The sequence below is a fragment of the Manis pentadactyla genome, chromosome 9 (genome assembly GCF_030020395.1).
Source record: "Manis pentadactyla isolate mManPen7 chromosome 9, mManPen7.hap1, whole genome shotgun sequence".
Lineage (NCBI taxonomy): Eukaryota > Metazoa > Chordata > Mammalia > Pholidota > Manidae > Manis > Manis pentadactyla.
In genome coordinates, this window is record NC_080027.1 from 69,042,490 (window position 1) to 69,062,406 (window position 19,917).

A 19,917-nucleotide genomic window follows, 5' to 3' on the forward strand; every position below is an offset into this window, starting at 1 on the left:
CTGGTGACCTGCTGCCTCCAGGATACCTTGAACCAGGAAACTAGACAATCTTGCTCATTAAAGTGCTTAAATATATAAGTAAATCAACTCCAAGTGTGAGCCCCAGAAGCATTCCTCTGTGAATTAAGTGCATAAGCTTTATTATTTTACGTTGCTTGATCAGTAGCCTTCCTTCCTTCCCTCCTCCCTCCCTTCTTTCCTCCTTACCTCCCTTCCTTCCTTTCTCCCTCCATGTTCTCCCTACTGGCCTTTGCATCTGTCATTCTGGTATAATGTTAATCTTACGTCCCTTTTTGTAGTCATGATAGCTATAAAGTTGTCTTAAACTAACCTAGCTAATAAGCAAAAATGTTAGTACAGAGAAGAAGTTAAAATGTCTATCTAGCTTGTTTCTTGTTTATTCTTTCTAAACATTTGCCCTTTCATTTTCTAGTGGCATGGTCTTATGAAAAATATCTAAAATCATTGCCTCTTGTTTTTTTTATAGGTATCCAAGGTGGATAACTACTGTAGGCTCCTCTCTTCCATTTGGTTCTCTGCATGGAGGATAAGGTGGGGTGAAAGTGTAGAGAAGGCATGTATATAAGATAAAGAAGGTGGTGGGAACACAAAGAAGGGCATGAATTCAATGTAATGATTAGAATTTTCTACACATAATTCTGTCTGTAAAGCATTTGCAAGGCTCTTCATATCTGTCTCTCTGTTGTCAGATACAGAATTAAGTATTCTATGCCCACCTGGATTGTTAAAGTGTATGTGATGGTAAAGGAAGTGATCCCTGCCAACTTATGCCTCAAATGGGTTTGTTTAGTGCTGGGAGAAAACCATGTGGCCACGCATGTAAGGTATGTGCCCCTTTCAACTCTTTCATTGACAAATGTGGAGTGTATGATTTATCATATATGGCTGAGACCTTTTGTGTGACTGGGATTACACCAGACATTCCAGATATCTTCTCTGCCCCTTCTCCTCTCCATCAAGTCACAACCTGTGGCTCTATTACAAGGATGTGGGGACAGCAGAAAACATATGTTTACAGTTACTGTAGTAGTGGTAGAGAATTGTAGATGATTTGTCAGAGCTATAAAAGCTGGTCATGGAGTCTCAGAAACCAATGGAGGCTGACTGGCTGGCATGGGGGCATGAGGGGCCATGCAGAGCATGAAAAGAAACCCACCATTAAACCATTAAATGAGAACCAGTCATTGTTCTGAATGAGAGCATTCCTGCTGATAGACTTGTGTCTGTGACTATCTTCTGGTCTCTAGGCCCTAATAGAAGACTCAGGGGCAGATTGGCTGCAGGAGCAATGAAACCTTCATGCAGTAGGAGGAGCAAGAGTTTTGTTTCTTTCCATCCATCCATCCATCCATCCATCCATCCATCCATCCATCCATCCATCCATCTATCCATCCATCCATTTCCACATAGAAGCCAGAACAATTTCCCCAAATGCACATATGGTCATGCTATTCTCCTTTTAAGACCTTTGCTGGCTTTTCCATCAGAATGAAGTCCAGACTTGAGTGTGGCCTCCCCAGGCCTGCATAATGGGGCTTTGCCCACTTCTCTTGGGGCATCTCATCCCTTTCTCCAACCTCCTTATATACTGTATATTCCTTTTGCACTAGCTTCTTTCAGTAACTTGAAAGAAATCATGCTTTTTTTTGCCTCTGGGACTTTGAGCAGGCTGTTCTTTTCCTTTCCTTTTCATCCTCTGCTTTGATGACCACTAATATCCCATCACTTCTATCAGGAAATCTCCCTTGAATGGAGTATTGGGTCCCAGCACTAAGTGCTGTCTTAGTACTCTAGTCTCTCATTAGAGCCCAGGAGTAAGTGTGACAATCTTGAATGCATCTATCTTCCCACTATAATCTAAATTCCATAAAGACATAGATGGTACCTATGATACCCAGCATAGGCGCTACCACATAATAAGAACTTAGCAAATAGGTGTGGTATAAACTTTTCTGACCAAGACTGTCAATATAGTTTAAAGATTGGATTTTGTTGTCAAACTATTTGTGTCTATATTCCAGTGTCACCATTTATTAAATGCATGTCTTTGGACAGTTTATTTTACCTGCTTGTGCCTCAGATTCCTTGTTTGTTAAATAGGAATAATGGTGTATACCTAGGATATGTTTAAATGAAAAAGCACATGTCAAGCACCTAAATCAGTGTCTAGCATATAGAATACACTTAATTATAAATTATTATAATTTAGTGTCTTCTGTGTGCTGAGGGCAGAACTTCTGGTGGAGTATGACTTGTGTAATCTATAAGTCACTACAGGGACTGCCCTGATCCTCTAAACCTCACAGATAGCTCTCCGAGGCAAGCTAAGTATTAACACAGACTCGGGGAGACATTTTGCCCTAAACCTGTTTTGGGAGCTCAGGAGCTCATTCTCTCTGCTGATCTGGCATGATCTCTTTAAAAAGCCCAACTTCACCACATTCCTGAGGAAAAATCACTACTAGAGTTCCTGTCTTGTTCCACTGTGACTTTATTTTTTCTCTAGGATCCTGGCACTTTCGAGAATGGAGAATGCATTTGTCACCAACAGATTCCCTTCTTATATCCTGATGACTAAAGTCCTATTTCTAAAGCTTAGGGCCTGCTGGGGACATGCTACCTCTTTGATGCTGACTGCCTATTGATAGTACCTTCGTCTGGAATGCTCACCACCAGGTTCTGCCTGCCTGACATGTTGGCCCCCTGTGATACTGCTTGCCTGCCTGCCTGCCTGGACTGCTGCCTCTTCCCTGCATGGTTTCCACCTCTGCTGGCCTGCTAGGAACAGCGTTGGATCTCTCTCCTATTGTTTTCCTTTTCTTGTTTTATGTAATAACTCATTCAACCTGAGCCTCTCTTCTCAATTTTATCCTGCCACCACCCAAGCCCTGTTTAGATAGTCCTGCCCTCAAAAACTATGATGTCTTAGGGGAGGTAATGCATGTCCTTGAATAACCATTAAAGAAGGTTGACAGTTAAGAAGTCAGAAGTGCCTTAGAATGTTGGTAGGAGTTGTCTGCTTATAAAAATACTTTAAACAGGGGAATGAGGATGTTTATGTCCCGTGAAATCTATCCTGACACTCCAGGAAAGAGACTCACAACTTCTTGGACAACACACAAACTGTCTCGACAAGGTGCCCATCATAGGATTGTTGACTCTCTTCTAGCCCTTATTAGGAACAGAGAAACCCTTCCATTAACACCAGAGTACGTAACTGTGGGTGAGGGAAAGACTCCAACTTTCCTCTCCAAAACTTTGCGAGACTTGGCATCCTTCTAGTGGAGAATGACCTTTTGTGCCATCCAAGGGGTTATAATTGGGATAACCAAATTCTTAGTCAAACCCCATAGTCTTCATGGGCAAAATAAGTGGTTTGGTAGCATTTGAGGATGGGGAAGAATAAAGACCCTGAGCTGGAAAAGAAAAACAGCTCACTGATGTTTTTCAGTGATTTATTTCCATTTTCAATGATTTATTTCTGTTACATAGTCTTCACAATGTTGTGGTAGTTTAATCAAAGTTGAGTGTATCTCTTTCTTTTTAAGGAATTAAACATATTCACAAATAATTGCTGATATAATCATTCAACTGAGTAGAAATTACCATCATGTTTATTATTCTTTTCTCTCTTTAGAAATATATTGGATCTTCAATATTGTCCAGTGAAGTCAAAAGAAGAAAAGTCTCTCCCTCAGTCTGGGGTATGACAGTTCTGATTGCATGATGAGTAAAGGTTTTAGTGTTAGATATAACTCTGAACCCCTCCACCATTGTCTAACTGAATGCTCTTTCTCTCACTGAATCTTATCTATAAAATGGAGGAAGTGACCTCGATCTCAGTGTTGCCATGAGGATTAAATTATGGAATGCATATGGCACAGTGAATAATACATGTAGGGACATAATCAATGAATTCTCAGTTGCTCTTATTAATTATGGTCAGTGCACATGGAAGCAGGTACACCCTGAGAGGGATGCTTTACAGCATAGCCATTTTGGACCATGACTTAGTAAAATATTCTTTCTCAGCAGCAAGCTTCTAGTAAACTTCTTTGTCTTGTCTACTGGCTCATTTTGGGACCTCTCTTCCCCTTTTCTTTTTTGCCTTCTGTTTTCACATATGCAAAGGTCATTCTTATCTGTATAAATAACCTTGTTGCCTTTTTATCTGCCCAAAACAATGTTCCTTTAATTTATTTCTCAAATTCCATCCTATTAATTCCTTCCTGAAAACATGGAAAAACTGTCATTTTTCTTATTAGCATAATAAAGTCCAAAGTCTTCTTGACCCTCCTTAAGGTTTTTCTCTCAAATTTTTGTCTCTGTCATTGGTACTATCATTCTCTTACTCATTTGTTCATTTACTTACCCTTTTATTCATTCATTTTTTTCTCATTCATTCAGCAATATGTGTTGTATCTACTAAGTGCCAAACCTGAGTTGGCCTTGGGGAGCTAATAAATGTCCCAATAAGAGAAGCAGAATAAGGTAGTGTTTAAGAGTAAGTGCTTTGAAATCAGAGATAGACCTTTTTTTGAACCCTGACTCCACTGTATCCTAGGTGGTTGACCTTGGGCAAGTGACTGTAAGCTCCCTAGACTTCAGTTCCTCATCTGTAAAATAGGAGTAATATCAGTTCTATTTTCCAAGGTTGTTGCAGAATACACGGACAAATACACTGCCTGACATAGAGCAAGCATAAGCACTCAATACCTTTGAGGTTTTGTGAAGATAATGATGATTTTGAATGACCCAGTCCTTCATAGAGCTAAGACGTTAGCAAGGATATCATGTAAGTTCCCAATAAACCATTGAAGGTTTTTTAGCAGATTAATGACTGGGTTGTGGTCTCTTTGATGCCTCATTTTTCACACTTCCCATCCACAGCCATACCATAAAACTGGTTGGTTTCTCCTTTGATTAAGTCTCATAGATCAATCTTTTATTCTCTAATCCCCTTAGACCCCCCCACCATTCATCCTAAGTGTGACTTTTATTGAAGCAGTATCTAATTACCAAATATAATTAGCCTTGTTCCTAAGGACTGGGTAGTCTTGTTGGGCATCATTGTCCAGTGAAGAGGCTGAGCTGCGCTGTGATGGACCAACTGCATCTCTACCCATGACTGTTTTCAATTATTCAGACACTGACTTGTTGAATTCTTTTCCTGGTAGTAGTCTCTCTCCTTTTCTTTTTATCTGTGTAAATTTAGAGATGTCTATCCAGCAGAGATTTTATGGATATCATTAAAAGATGAATCTGTTAACTAGGGAGAATCCTTCAAATTTACCTTAATTAAACTTCTTTAAACGGGACTTTTGGTACTGAGATGGCAAGTAGATTCTGCCCTACATACGGTCTGTATCAATTTGCTCTTGCAAACATACCACCCTAAATTTAGTGGCCATTATTTCTCATGAGTCTTTTAGCTGGCTGAATGGTTCTGCTGAGCAGGGTCACGCTCAGCTCATTTTGGCTAGGCTCCCTCAGGCAAGGGCAGTCCAGGGTAAGCTGACAGTCCCATCTACTTGATTTCAGCTCTAACAACTTGTCTCTTCATACATGTACCCGATTCCCTCTAGGAGGCACCCCAGCTAGGTTGTAAGTTGCTTGAGAGTGTGGCTTATGCTTAGTTTCTCTAGATATTCTTCACAGTACCTATCCCAGTTGCTTCCAAACATGGTGTTTAGCAATTTTTTTTAATGAATGAATGAATGAATAAATGAAAGAGTGAATGAATGGTCCAGATTTACACAACACAAGGCCAGTCTATCTTGTCTATCTTGTTTATCCTCAGTCATTATATCAGTGCCTGCGATGTGGTCGATGCTTGGCAAATATTTATTAAGTTAGAAATGAATAAATGAATGAGTAAGTGAATTAATGAATGAATTGAAGATAAGAAAATCTGGATTCATTATTCCTATTTAAGAAGTTCCCCTTTATATCAGGAAATTTTTTTTGTGATTACTTTTAATAGTAATTCCTTAAAACAACCAGGAATGCAATTCTGTTATTATCATAGTTTTCATTCTTGCTCAAAGACCTTTTCCCAAATGAGAAATTGTGTACTGTGTTCACAGGAGCTTCATTTTCAAAGTGAAATATTTCAGAGTTTCTGTCAAGACAAATAAGATATTTTCAAGTCAAGTGGGCTGGGCTTGCCTTTCAAGGCAAAGAGGACCACTACCTGTGTCCTGGGAGGGGCAATCTAATAAATCTCAAAAGTCCTTCCTTTGGACCCAAATATCTCCTCTCCTGTTAAAATATATTTTCTGTACTTGAGAGATTAAGGATTCAAAGCAGTGTTTGTCAGATTTTATTGTCTGATTGAATCTTACTTCTCACTCTTCAGACTTTCTAATTTAGTTGGCCTGGGATGGGTCCCTGGAAACTGTTCATCAACCATTCCACTCCTATCATTCTGGTAGGCTGCAGATCACACTTCAAGAAACACTAATAGTCTGTGTGTATATATATGCACGCATATGTGTGTGTGTGTGTGTGTGCAGAATGCAAAAAAGAAAAGCGCCATAAGGGCTATAGGTGTTGTGGTGGATGTCTGTGTAGGATCCAATGGGGCCAGAAAAGAGGAAGCTGTCAACTTTTACTAGAAGTCTCTAGACTCTTGTTTAGAGTATTGGTTGGGTGGGCATTTTCTCTTTTGCAATAACCTGTAATTTTTTTAGGTTCCACAGAGGGAACAGTTGAGGTCATAAAAGAACTAAGGCAGGCATGGAGGTTGGCAATTTTGTTAAGACAACTTCTTCCCTAGAAAATCCCAGGAGGGTGATCACCATGTGTTAGATTTCTGAGCATCCTCCCACTACCCTTGTTGCTAGCAAAAAACATGATGAAAGTTCTCTCTCTATGTTGGGCATGTACCCAGGATGTGGACAGAAGAGATGAAGGAGTTACGTGGGACAGATCTGCTCCATGAGGTCTCAGGAAAATTTATTCCTAAGCCAAGACATTAATGCAATTTAGAATAATTGGATTTTCTCTACTGGGTATATATCTGATCATGTGCCTAAGCTTGAACTTGATGGTGTAGTGTTTCACTTAGAGCTTTACATTTATCTTTCTCCCATATCTCTGTGGGTGGTACCAATGAGACACAGAGGAGAAAATGTGCTCAGGAAGTTCTCAATAATTCTAACAGCACCTTGTCTTGGGTAGTTGAAGATATATTTTATAAGCACCGTTAAGTTTGATCTCTTCTACTCCTACTGCAATTATCTGTTGGAATTTTATAGGACTTGGACATACCAAGAGAAGGGATTTAATCGCTAAGTACTGTCAGCCTAATTGGTTCTCAATTGGAGGAGAGACCTTGGGTTTGGAAACTTGCCACATGTTAGCAGAGCATGTCGGATCATTGCCCACCTGTGGAGTTGACAGACAGAGGAAAACATTCTGACTTGGCATCACTTTTGGCACTGAGTTGGAATGTCTGTCCTCAGGGCTGCTCCTAGGGCTCTGTGTTTGTTAAGTATGCCTGTGTTGGGCAGATAAGGGTTTTTTTTTGCCAAACCTGTTAGATACCTGGGATAAGACCCTGACTGGCAATTAGTGTGGGGTGGGGTAGAATGTTATAGCTATATTGCTGTTTCCCATGGAAAGCTACGCCTGGAGAATTGAATAATAATCAATCTGGTTTTCAACATATATTTCATTATATCTTTTTGCATACCTAATCAGGCTGGTAAGCCAGTTATTTGTGTTGCCTGCTACGAGGCAACAAAAGCCCTGCTACGAGGAGGAAACAAAGGTCCAAAGAAGGAGAAGTGATTAAATAAATTGTTATATATTTATGTAATGTTTAGCACACAATCATTAGAGTAATATTTTCAATATTATTTTATAATATGGGAACTTGATTACAATGGGTTATTAGACAATACTAGTTCTACCATTTAATTATTTTGTCAGAAAAGAAAGTCAATAAAATAAATCCCACAAATCTTAATATAAGTTAAGTGGAAGGCTTCTGGGATGAGACCAGTTTAAAGAAGTTAAGTAACTTTTTCAAAGTTACTTAAGTGCTGCATAGTTTTGAAAAAAGTTATTTCAGCTTATTAAGACTATGTTTTAATTTATGAAGTGGGAATAGTACTCATAGTACTTACTTCCCAGAGTTGTTTCTGCTTTTTAACATACTAATAAATCTAAAATTCCAAAAATTCATTGCCTGGTATATAAAACCTTGACATATATCATTATATGTACATACATAAATACAAATGCACACATATACACACAAATAAACAAACATATATATACCTTCTTACATTTCTGTCTTGGTAATCAGTTTTTCCTTCTCCTATAATCTTCTGCTATTAATGCCAGGCTATGAGGAGTGGGAATGTATCATCTGGAATCGCACTGTCCGGTACTGAAGTCACTCCCCATGTGTAAGTGGCCATTGAGCACTGGAAATAAGGCTATAGCCCAAACTGAGATGATCTGAAAGCATAAAATCTACACTGGATTTTGAAGACTATGGAGAAAGATTTTGAAGAGTATGGGAAAAACTACATAAAGTGTCTCAGTAATATTTACCACTGTTTACATGCTGAAAGGATATTTCATATATATTAGGTTAAATACGTTATTAAATAAGTAAATAGAGTACACTCTTTTGGCAAATGCAACTATTCAGACCCTCTATAACAACATTGAATGGAATATCCTTCCCAAAGTAACTATGTTTAAAATCACTCTTCTTCCTCTTCCTGCATTCTCAGTTATGTATATGCCTGACGTTTCTGTTTGGATCCCACTGTCCCCATAAACTTACCATGTCCTAAATCGTATTTTCATTTCCCTCATAACTGTATCCTATTTATGACTTTTATTTTTCTGTTCTAATCTCATTGCCCTCATGACCTCACCTCCTCTTGCCTGAAACACATCAATGAACTTCCATCTGGGGGCTTTTCTATTTCTATTACTTGACCCCTTTTTGATCCATTCTGCTTACTGAATTCAGAGTCATCTTGCTAAAATACCACTTACTTAAAAACAGATCCATCTTCTTTTCAAAAAATTTCGCTAACAGCTATTTTCACATAAGATAAGATCCACACCATTTAGCTTGGTGTTATTCTGGTCTTCTCTCCAATTTCTTGGTCCAGCTTTCCATTCTGGAAAATATTAATTATTCTCCATCCTTGAAACACAACTTCTGGAGATAGTAGAAATGAACCCACAAGTCTATTTCTGTTTCATTCATTTGTTATGTTTTGTTTTTTTAGATTCCACATTTAAGTGAAATCATATGGCATTTTCCTTTTTCTGCCTGGCTTATTTCACTTAGTTTAATACTCTCTAGGTCCATCCATGTTGTCATAAATGGCAAGGTTTCTTTCTTTTTTATGGCTGAATAATGTCCCATTATATATATGTACTGTATCTTCATTATCCTTTGAGGAGATACTAGTGATTACTAAGGGGAGGGTTTGGGATGGGTGGGTGAAATAGGTAGGTGGATAAAGAGGCACAAAAATCTCAATTATAATATAAATTAGTCATGGGGATGAAAGTACAGCATAGATAATATAGTCCAATAATACTGTAATATCTTTCTATGTTGACAAATAGTAACTATGCTTACTTCAGTGAGCATTTAACAAGGTAGATAACTGTTAAATCACTATGTTTTATACTTGAAACCAATATAATATTGTATGTATTTCAATACATTGTATTGTATATTTACAAAATATTGTATATTTCAATAAAAAAGGAAATGTGCTAAGGTGCTTTGTGCACAGGAGAAGGAGTAGGTTTTGCAAGTTGGTGGCAGGCAGAAAGAGATTTCACTTTTGGACATATGGAAGTTGATATGCCTTTAGATAAAATTTCCTTCTCAACTAACTTATAAGACAAGAGACTCTCATTCTACTGAGAATTGAGAGAGTCAAGGACATAGAAAAAGAGAAAGGGGGGTCATTTGACATTTCTCAGGATATGAGTTTCTTGTACTACAAAAAGGCACTGACTGTAGAAAGGCAATGCCTCAGATTTACAGTTATCTGGGCATTTGCTCTGGACTATTTTTGTAGGGAAAAAAGTGGTTTTGAGGTCTACCTTCAAATAGCACATTCCTTGTAAGGATACTGAGATAAATGGAGCTGTTTATAGCCTCAGATTGTATTAAAATTTTGCAGACTTTGAACTTGTGGAATTCTTTATGATTTCCAAATAGCTTTTATGGTCGTTAGCTCATGGAATTGTCTCAAGACTATGAGATTGATATATGGTAGGTAACATTATTTCCACTTAGGAGGAAACCTGGACAAAAAATTTAGCTGACTTACTCAAGGACACAAAACTACATTTTGATGTTAGTTTACATTACTTTGCATTTGTGAAATGCAAAAATTACTCATTGCCTGAGCTGTCCAGTCTTGACCTATAAAGAAGTACATTTTTCCTGATTCATCTATAAAAATTAGTTTTTTACTTGCAGAGGTGAGTTCCCCTGGGGAATCCATGGCAAAGTTTTCATTATGTACACTATTCAATTATTATTTACATTGGTTTTTGGTTGAAGGAAAAAATAATATCCTGCTAATTCTTACCTTTACAATTCAAAGAAGTCTGACATATGCAGTAATCCAATCTTTATTTCTAAATGCTTATTTTTTATTATAAAAGTAATGAATGTTCATTATAATAATATTGAAAGATGCAGATATGTGAAATATGGAGTTTATTTTTATGTTTTATTAAAGTATAATTTGCATATAGTGAAATGCATAGATCTCAAGTGTAAAGTTTGATGAGTTTTGAAAAGTGCTCACACCTGTGTGGCCCACACCCTAGTCAACATGTGAAACTTTCTCATCACCAGGAAGCTCTCTGATATCCCTTTCCTGTCTATCTTTATGGCATCCCTTCCCTAGCCTAGGCAACAATTGTTCTGATTTCTATTAGGGAAGCAGAACTAAAGAGCAAAACAAAACAAAATTCAAGACATACCACTCACTGACAATCTATGAGCAGCTTTTGACACTGCTGATTATTTCCTTTGTAATACCCCTTATCGGCTTGACTTTAAGGTGTACCACCCTCATTATTCCTGTCACTTGGCTAGCTGCTACCCCTCTGTCTCCTCTGCTCAGCTCGCCTCATCTTCCTAACCTCAAATCAGCACTTGGCTCTCTTTTTCCCATCTGCACACTCTTCCTAGGTGGTCTGGTCAAGGTGCATGGATTTCAGCACCACCTCTCAGTGGACAATTCCCACATTTACATCCATAACCCTTAACTCTTCCTAGACCCTGAGTCCTATATCCAACATCCCAGAACATTCTCACATGAATGTCTAGTCAGCATTTCAAAGGGGATATACCTCCAGCCTAAGCCTTAATTTGCATTTCCCATGTGCTCCTCTCCAGTGTCTCTGCCTCAGAAAAGGGCAGTCCCAGTTGCTTGAGCCAAAAGGCTGAAGGACATTGTAAATCCACTCTTTCTTTCATATCCTATGGCAAATCTGTTAGGAAATCCTGTCAGCTTTTGACACTACTGATTATTTTCTTTGTACTACCCCACCTTGGAGTATGTAAGAGAATCTGACATGTTCTTAGCACTTTCCACAGTAACACCTGAATCCAATCCACCTCCATCATTGTTCCCCTGGACGAATGCAGTCACTCCATAAGTGGTTGACCTATCTCCCTGTAATCTACACACACAGCGGGTAGACAATGTCTTTTAAAACATAAAAGGTTTCTCCTAGGCCACAATCAATGGCTGCATTGTACATTATACAGAGATATACCCCATGATTTACTTACTCATCCCTTTATCATTGGGCATTTAGACTGTTATTTTAACTATTGTTAATAACACTGCAAAGAACATGTTGGTACACAAAGTCACACACCCTTCATATTTACAATATTAGATAGATATTGTTGAATTTTATTAACTTTATAGGAGATGTAAATGAAAGATCAGTATAAAGTGACTTATATTTTTTGTAGTTTAACAAAACAGCTTATGACTATTAGTTGGGAGATCATTTGTTATTACTAATTATAAGTCAGTGCAGATAGTACTACTCTACTGTATACCCACAGAACTGGGATGCCATGCAATGAAGTTGTTTAGATGACCTTTGGAAACATGAAGACATGGGCCTGTGAATTTGGGCAAGTTACTTAACATCTTTGAGCCTCAGGGATAATAAAATCTGCCTTGCAGAAGATTGAATAAGATAATGTACATAAATCACTTAGAATGAAGGTAGCACTCACAAGTGTTAGTTCCTATCTTCCCTTCAAAGTTACCTCCTTTTCTAGGTTGAGATTCCCATTCTAACATACATGAAAATGAATTGTGAGCAAGCCATTTCTCCTGTGGCTTACCAAATTTCTCTGAATATAAGGGAGACCTGGAGCTTTGCACAGGGAGGGTAGACAGCTGTCACCTCAGGGTATGAGCATCATCAGGCAGTATTGCCATATGGGGACTGTCACTGAGAAGTGGGCCTAGTCCTGACTCTGAAGGGCTGGAGTTAATAATGTGAAGGTGTGAACAAACAGAAGAGACAAGCTGAGGGGCAGAACTGTGGAGGTCCCAGAGACTAGGACCAGTTGTGAAGTAGGTATCCAAGGTTGGCCAAGATGGATGCAGTTCCTTAAAGTTAGGCACAGATGAGGAGGCAGGAATCCTGGCTGTAAATCGCCTTAAGTCATGGTACCTGCATCAGAGCCTACTTTTTAAAATTTTTCTTCTAATTTCTAATTTACAGAAAAGTTGTAAGATTAATGCAAAGTATTTCTGTGTACCCCTTTCCAGAATCACCAATTTTGAACATTTTATCATTTTTCTTTATCATCTGTATGTATATCTATCTATCTTATCTATCCACCTACCTACCTACCTACCTATCTGTTTCTTTACTTCTTAATAATTGTCTGTTTCCTAAGAACAAGTATTTTCTCTTACACAACTTAGTAGATTTACCAAATTTAGGAAATTCAACATTGATACAAAATATTACAACTTTGTGTATTGGCCCAAAAATGTCTTTTACAGCATTTTTTCCCATTACATGATCCAGTCTAGAATCATTTATTATATTTAGTTTCATGTCCCTTTAGTGTCCTTTAATATAGAATACATCTCAGCCTTACTTTGTTTTGTATAACCTTGACGTTTTTGAAGATTATAGGCCAGTTATTTTATAGTATATCTTTCAATGTGCATGTAGTAGACTTCGTGTTTTGAATTTGCTGCTGAACAACCATCTTCTTGCTGGAGATTGCTATTAGTCTCCCTATCTGGATGGGACCTGGCCTCAAGGATTCTGGGTAATGCAGGGCATGCGGAACATCTTTAGTCCCTGGAGGTGAAGCAGCCAGTGAATATAAGTCAGGTCATTTGGGTAGGGAGCTCCTTTGCCTGAGCTAGAGTTGTAAGCCTGAGTCACAGGACTGGAAGGGATCTTGAGGGGTCACCAGGTCTGTTTGCTTGGCCATCAGCAGAAACACATTCCCACTCATCCAGACATGCCAGCCTATTTTTAAAGTCCTCCAGGAAAAGCAGTTCTGTGTATGCTTCTTGCTGACCCACACTGGTGCCACTTGCCCACCCTATGTGAAACCTTCCCTGTAACTCAACTAACTTTCTCAAGGAGCAGGTCTTACACTTTTTTTCTTGTTCTGTTTTCAGGAAAGACTCATGCAGAAGTCACAAGCCCTTTATTATGTTTAGAGACTATATTTCATCACTTAACCCTCAGGTTTGTTTCTTTATTTTAACCAAAAAAAAGAAAGAAAAGGAATTTAACCTATACAGTATAAGATACTGTTATAAAAGCAATAGTGGTATAACATACTATAATATCAATAAGTACACATTATCATAACAATAACACATTTTATTTTACCATTGGATTTATTTTCCATGAACCTAACTAGCAAGAGAGCCCTTTAGAATATCTTTTTTAGTCACATTTTTTCTTTTTTGTTATAAAAATGATACGTATTTATTATAAGATACAAATTCAAACATTGCAAAAGAATAAAAGAAAAGGGAGAAAATTCCTCTCCTTTTTCTAGATCCTCAATCATATTCCCAAAACTTAGCCACTATTGATAGTTCCAGACTTTTTCTATACATATATAAGCATACATGTGTGCACATATACACAATACTCTTTTTGTAAGAATAAAAATGGGATCATACACATATGTATTTCAATTTGACATTTTTTCAATATAAAAATCATATGCATTCTTTGTGGAAAACATAAAAGGATCATAAAGGAATAAAACTTCTAAATCATCTATAATTGCACCAGTCACCTCTGTTACTGTTTAGGTATTTTCTCTGATTTTTTTTACTATGTGTGTGTGTTACCATATATCCTTCTTTTTAATGTTGTTTTTCCCTTGATCAACTTTGAGAATCTCAGACTGCTTAATATTTTTCTTCTTAATTTGGGGTCCTACTGGATATAGTTTTCTCATGAGGTTAGGTTACAAAAGACAGTGGAAGAAGTGTTCATTCATAGAAAGGACAGCAGGCTGGCAAAGATTCAAGTGATTAGGCATGCAGAAATATTTCCAGTGGCAACAGAGGGAATGCAGCATCTGTTACCCACAAACCACTTGGTGAGCAGGGCTTCTGAGAGCACTGAGACAGTGTTTTGCAGGATCAAGGCCTCCTTCCTTCCTTCACTATGAATTCGTCACTATTGACAATCCTGGCATGGGCCATGACTTTTTCCTTTATTTTTTTTGCATTTTAGTTTCGTATTGTATCACAGAAGCCAATGGCTAGATTTCATTAGCTTGTGGTCTACTTGGATTTTGAGACCTTTTTATTCTCTAGTTTTATATTGTGTACCTTCTGATGTAAAACTTACCATGGATAACTTTTCAAATCAGTTCTTGATGCATTAAAAGGAGACTGGATATTACCTGCTTTATTGTCGAAAAATTCTTCAAATTTGGAATATCTCAGGAGGAGAGACACTAACTATGGAATGTCTTGCTTTAGGCACTAAAATGGATTATGCCAGCCTCTGCTTTTTTCTCATAGTTAAGCATTCCCACCCCTTCAGGTTAACTCAGGCGTGACCCCCAGTTCCTGAGTCAATCCAAAAGAAAAAGGGTGAATAGTGATGCTCTTCATATGACTCCTGTTCTTTAAGTAGAGTTCATCTTGGAATTTTGGCACATATCACACCTCCATTCTGCCTCCATGCCCCTTTCTGCTCACCAGGCTTAGGATCTGAGTGCCCAAGTCATGACAGATTGCAGCAGCCTCATAATTGTCCCCTTTCCTCAATTTCTTCACTTTCTTCCCAGAACAGGGTTTCTGCTTGGGTCCTTTCTTCTCAGATCTGGTTGCTTGATCTGTTTAACACTGTGCTAGTCCCTGAGACTTGCACCAGCGTTGACAGATATCTTGGCTCTGTTCTCTGATACCATGGACAGAGTTCCTGATGCGTGGACAGATCTCTAGTAACTCACCCACATTCAGTTAGCCTTCTGGCTTCCTTTCAGCCAATCCTCATGAGCTTCCTTTGTTAAAAATGCACAAACATTTATTGAATGGTCATTATTTTGTCGGTGTTGTTCTAAGTGTTCAGGATACATTAGTGAGCATAAATACCAAAATCTTGCCCTTCAGGGATTTTGCTTTCTAGTGGATTCTTCATGAATGAGCTGTGATGCTGGGGCTGGGGCTATTGGGGCCATCAGAAACCAAGCTGTTTTCCCTGTTGTCCCCTCTGGGGTTAACATCTTTAGCTTCCACCAATCCCATCTTGCTTTTTCTCTCCTTTGTTCTTGTATTCTAATGTTTCCACATTTGTGTCTAAATCTGCCTTAGTAATGGCAGGTCTTGCATTTATAAAATGTTTTCAGCCCCAGTATACTCAGCCCTTTTGTTGAAAGTTCCTATGAGCTAAAATGATCCTAGTGCACATTTGCATTTGACGAAAAACCATCCAGTTCCTCTTTTTGATCAGTAATAGATAACAAAAGCTCTGGGTGATTGAAAATAAATGTGTAATACAAATGTTTGTGACAAGTAAAGATTAAGATCATGACATAAGAAAATAATCCTTGTGCCTGTGGAAATAATTTGAATTTGTGGAGTCAGGATGGCTAAAACCTTTGGAAGTAAAGCTCCTTAAAACATGGAGCTTTAGAAATTAGTGTTAAGAATAAACTTTAGATGTCTTCGGGAATGTCCAAGATGCCCTGTGCTTGTTTGTGCTATTTGTATTTCCTTTCTTCTATGTGGTTTCTGGGATCATTGTGCTTTTAGCTCTTACTTAGCCACACTCCCTGTTGAGATGCTAAAATATCTTGAAAGTGGCACTGCTGTATTTTTTCATGCCCAGGAGGTAGATAGCACAGGGTTGATTTGTAATGACACTTTACTGAAGAGTAAATTTTTAGCTGTAATGGTATTTTGGGCTGCTTGATCCCACCAGATTTAGAGAAGTTTGAATTACCTTAAATAACAAGAACACAAACACTCCTATGTTACTCCTGAGACATACTCACTGAAGCATGGAAATTAATTCAGATATGCATCCAAGCTTCACTGAATTTTAATCTAAGGGTTTATAGAATTATTTGCTGATATTTGGGGAATGAAATTTATTCCATGAGGAAAGTCTGATTGAAGGTGGCAACAAGAGCAAAGCCACAGATCAGTGTTTGTGAGCTTCCTGTCTGGGTTAAGGGAAGTGTAGCAGATTAACAGTGGTGTCACATTCTTTGTTAATCTTCCCATCAAGAAGTGAGACCTATTTCCCCGCCCCTTGAACCACAGGCCAGCATGTGACTGTGGACCAACAGAACGCACTGGAGGTGCAGCCCTTCAGGTCCAGCCATCACACTTCAGTGCCCTGCAGCTTCCACTCTCTCATCTTGGAGCCTTGTGATGCTGTTGTCAGAAATCTGAATACACTGCTAGAGAGGTGAAGCAGAGCGGCTCCAACTGTACAGCTCGGGAGAGGAAGCCAGCTGAGACTGCCTTCAGCTGCTCCTGGCAAGACGAAGGCAAGTGAGTGAGGAAGTCCCCTTGGAAACAGATTTCCCAGCCCCATTCATCCCAACTGATGCCACGTGGCTTAGAGATAATCCAGCCAACTGAGCCCTTCCCAAATTCCTGATCCACAGAAACAAAATGGTTGTTTTAAGCCACTAAGTTTTTGGCAGTAATACAAAGAGAAACAGAAACTGTTGAAATTCAGGATTTCACGTTTTAGCAATGAGGTTTTATTCATTCATCCATTTACCCACCTATCCATCCACCAACATCTACCAAAAATACATTATATCTTCGATGGCACTGAGTTGAGTCCTCAAGGAAATTCTAATAAGCGTTTTAGCTTTGGCTGATTTAGCCTCAAATTATTGAGTCTTATTATTCAGGAAATAAGAGTCCCCTTTTTACACTTCTTTCTTCATTTATTTCAAGCACATTGAGTACCTCCCATGTTCCAGGCACTGTATAAAGTGTGAACCAAACAACTAAACAGTAGTGACTAAAACAAAATGGTCTATGTGCTCATAAAGCTTATTTGTAATGGAGAAATACAAAATAAAGAAAATTTTTCTCCCAATCTGTAAAATAGGATAATAATACAGACCTCATAGGCTTTTCCTGAAGATTAAATGATATGGTGAATAAGCCTTTTGTAAGTAGTTATTCTGTACATAAGTAAAAGCTTTTATTGAGTGTGGATCGTGGTAGCAGTAACACAAAAGCTCAGAGACAAAGCAGTCATTTAACATTCAAAGTGAAAACATGTACAAGTCATAGGTGACCACCTACAGTGCAAGTTATTAATCTGGATTTAGTAGGTCTTTTATTGGACTTCAATGCATCTAAAGACCTTCTGAAATTATGAAGATGTTGTGTAGATACATGTGTGCACATTATTTTGTGGATCAGAGACCCAAAACTTTCATTAGATTTTCAAAGGTGTTTGTGACCCTAAAAGGTAAAGAACCAGTGATCTAGAGAATAGATGCATCTGCAATATAATAAAGCCTTATAGGTGGTAGCCACCCCAGTCAGTGTTTTTACACATGTTAATTTAGTCTGCACAATCCCTGTGCACAGGGGTCTCTCATTCCCATTTTACAGATTAGAAACTGAGACTGAAAGAGGTTAGGTGACTTGAACAAGTTTAGTAAATGATGGCCTGACATTTCAATCCAGCTCTGCCTGGTCCCAAAAGATTTTCCGTTGTATCATGTGTATCAATCAGAATTCTTAGTTGTAAGCTACAAGAACCAATTTTGCTGGCTTAAGCAAAAGGAAGTGTATTGAAAAGACATTGGCACTCATAAATTTGGGGAGAAGAATAGAGAGCCAAAATCATCACTGTCATTCTATTAGGGACTCTTTAGGGACAAAATACTACACCTTCAAAAACAAATGTCTGAGATGTAAAGCAGCACACCAATAGGTTAGACAGGTATTTAGGGAAAACCCAGATAAACAGGTCCCATCTTCACTTTTGCCTGATCCTCTCCTTTCAGTGCAAGCCTATGTGTTTTTAAAAACACTTGTAAGATATATTTTTAAAAGAAATATAAGAAGAAATAATAACAATAGTGATTATATTGTTATAATCCTTAGCACTTTATAATTTATATTGAAGTTTCACAAATTTTATCTATATATCAGACTCCCCCCAAAGAGTCTGAAAGGTTGACAGGACAAACATTTTTATTCCCATTTGATAAGTGAGGACACCAGGGCTCGTAGATGCTATTTGATTTCATCCAAGTATGGCTATTAAGTGCTCTAATCCCCTGCGTCTGAGCTCCCATCCACAAAATGTCCTGTGGAACTCAAGTGTCTCAGCCATCCACACAAGTGAGGTAGTGAGGCTCTCACCAGCAGGCCTACCACACTCTTCCCTTTTTAGGTACTATGAGGAGGAGATAGTTGACTGCACACACCTACAGATTGGGCATTGTTGCACAGTTACCAAGAGCTTTGCAGCTGTGATGCTTGGTCACTAAAACATAACCTGACTCAGTGAAGTGAGGTGGGCTGGCAGCAAGATATAACTTGTATCCAGACCTGATGTTAGTTTCAGGTGACAGTTTTTGAAAATCTATGCTAATTATTCTAGTGTTCCTGAGTGGCGATGTTGGGCATATAGGAGTCTTGAAAAGCCCACTCAGGGCTTCCCGTGACTGGAAAGACCACATCCTGTAAGTGGAGAAGAACCTTACCAGCCTGAGTGCAGCCCCATGAGGAGACAGGGAGTTTTGAAGCTGTGCCCAGTGGAACCCCTCCAGCCCAGTGTTCTCACATAGCCTTTACAGACTACGCATTCTTTGGCCTCACTGGGTCACTGAAACTGATGCAGGTTTAGGTATCAGATTATTCATTCTAGTGAAGCCTCATCTTCAGTCTTCTGTGGCATTCCTTGAGTACCAAAACCAGGAACAGACAAATAACTACGTTTCTTTCTCTTTTCTTCCTCCATAACACAACCACAGCTTCCATTTACTAAGTGTTTACTATATAGTAGGGGGCTATGATACATAATTTACATAATTATGCTATTTAACCTCTACCACAATGCTAAGAGGTAGTTCTTATTCTATTCATTTAACTAGAATTTGGATATAGAAAAAATTTGGCCACTCTCTTAGAGTTCCCAACTAGCTTAGGAAGGATTTGATTTAAAAAATGAGTCTGTATTACTTGATATGTAAACTATGTGTTAAGTATTAGCAATATCATCTTCAATATTCACAAACCTTTATGAAGTGGGATTTTTAAAAATCTCAGCTCCACTGAGGACGCTGATGTCTACCAGTATTAAAAATGTTACCCAAGATCCCACAGGCAGAAAGTAGCAACCAGAAAGGGACAGAAGCCAGAA

General features: G+C 38.4%; 1 long non-coding RNA gene across 1 annotated transcript in view; it reads left to right on the forward strand.

The window, feature by feature from the left end:
• Positions 1 to 212: 212 nt before the first annotated feature.
• Positions 213 to 19,917, forward strand: part of LOC130684912 (uncharacterized) — a 65,889-nt gene continuing 46,184 nt past the window's right edge. Inside the window, exons 1-2 of the long non-coding RNA XR_008999272.1 lie at positions 213 to 845; positions 3,659 to 3,725. This is a non-coding gene — a long non-coding RNA (uncharacterized LOC130684912). The remainder of the gene's footprint in view (positions 846 to 3,658; positions 3,726 to 19,917) is intronic.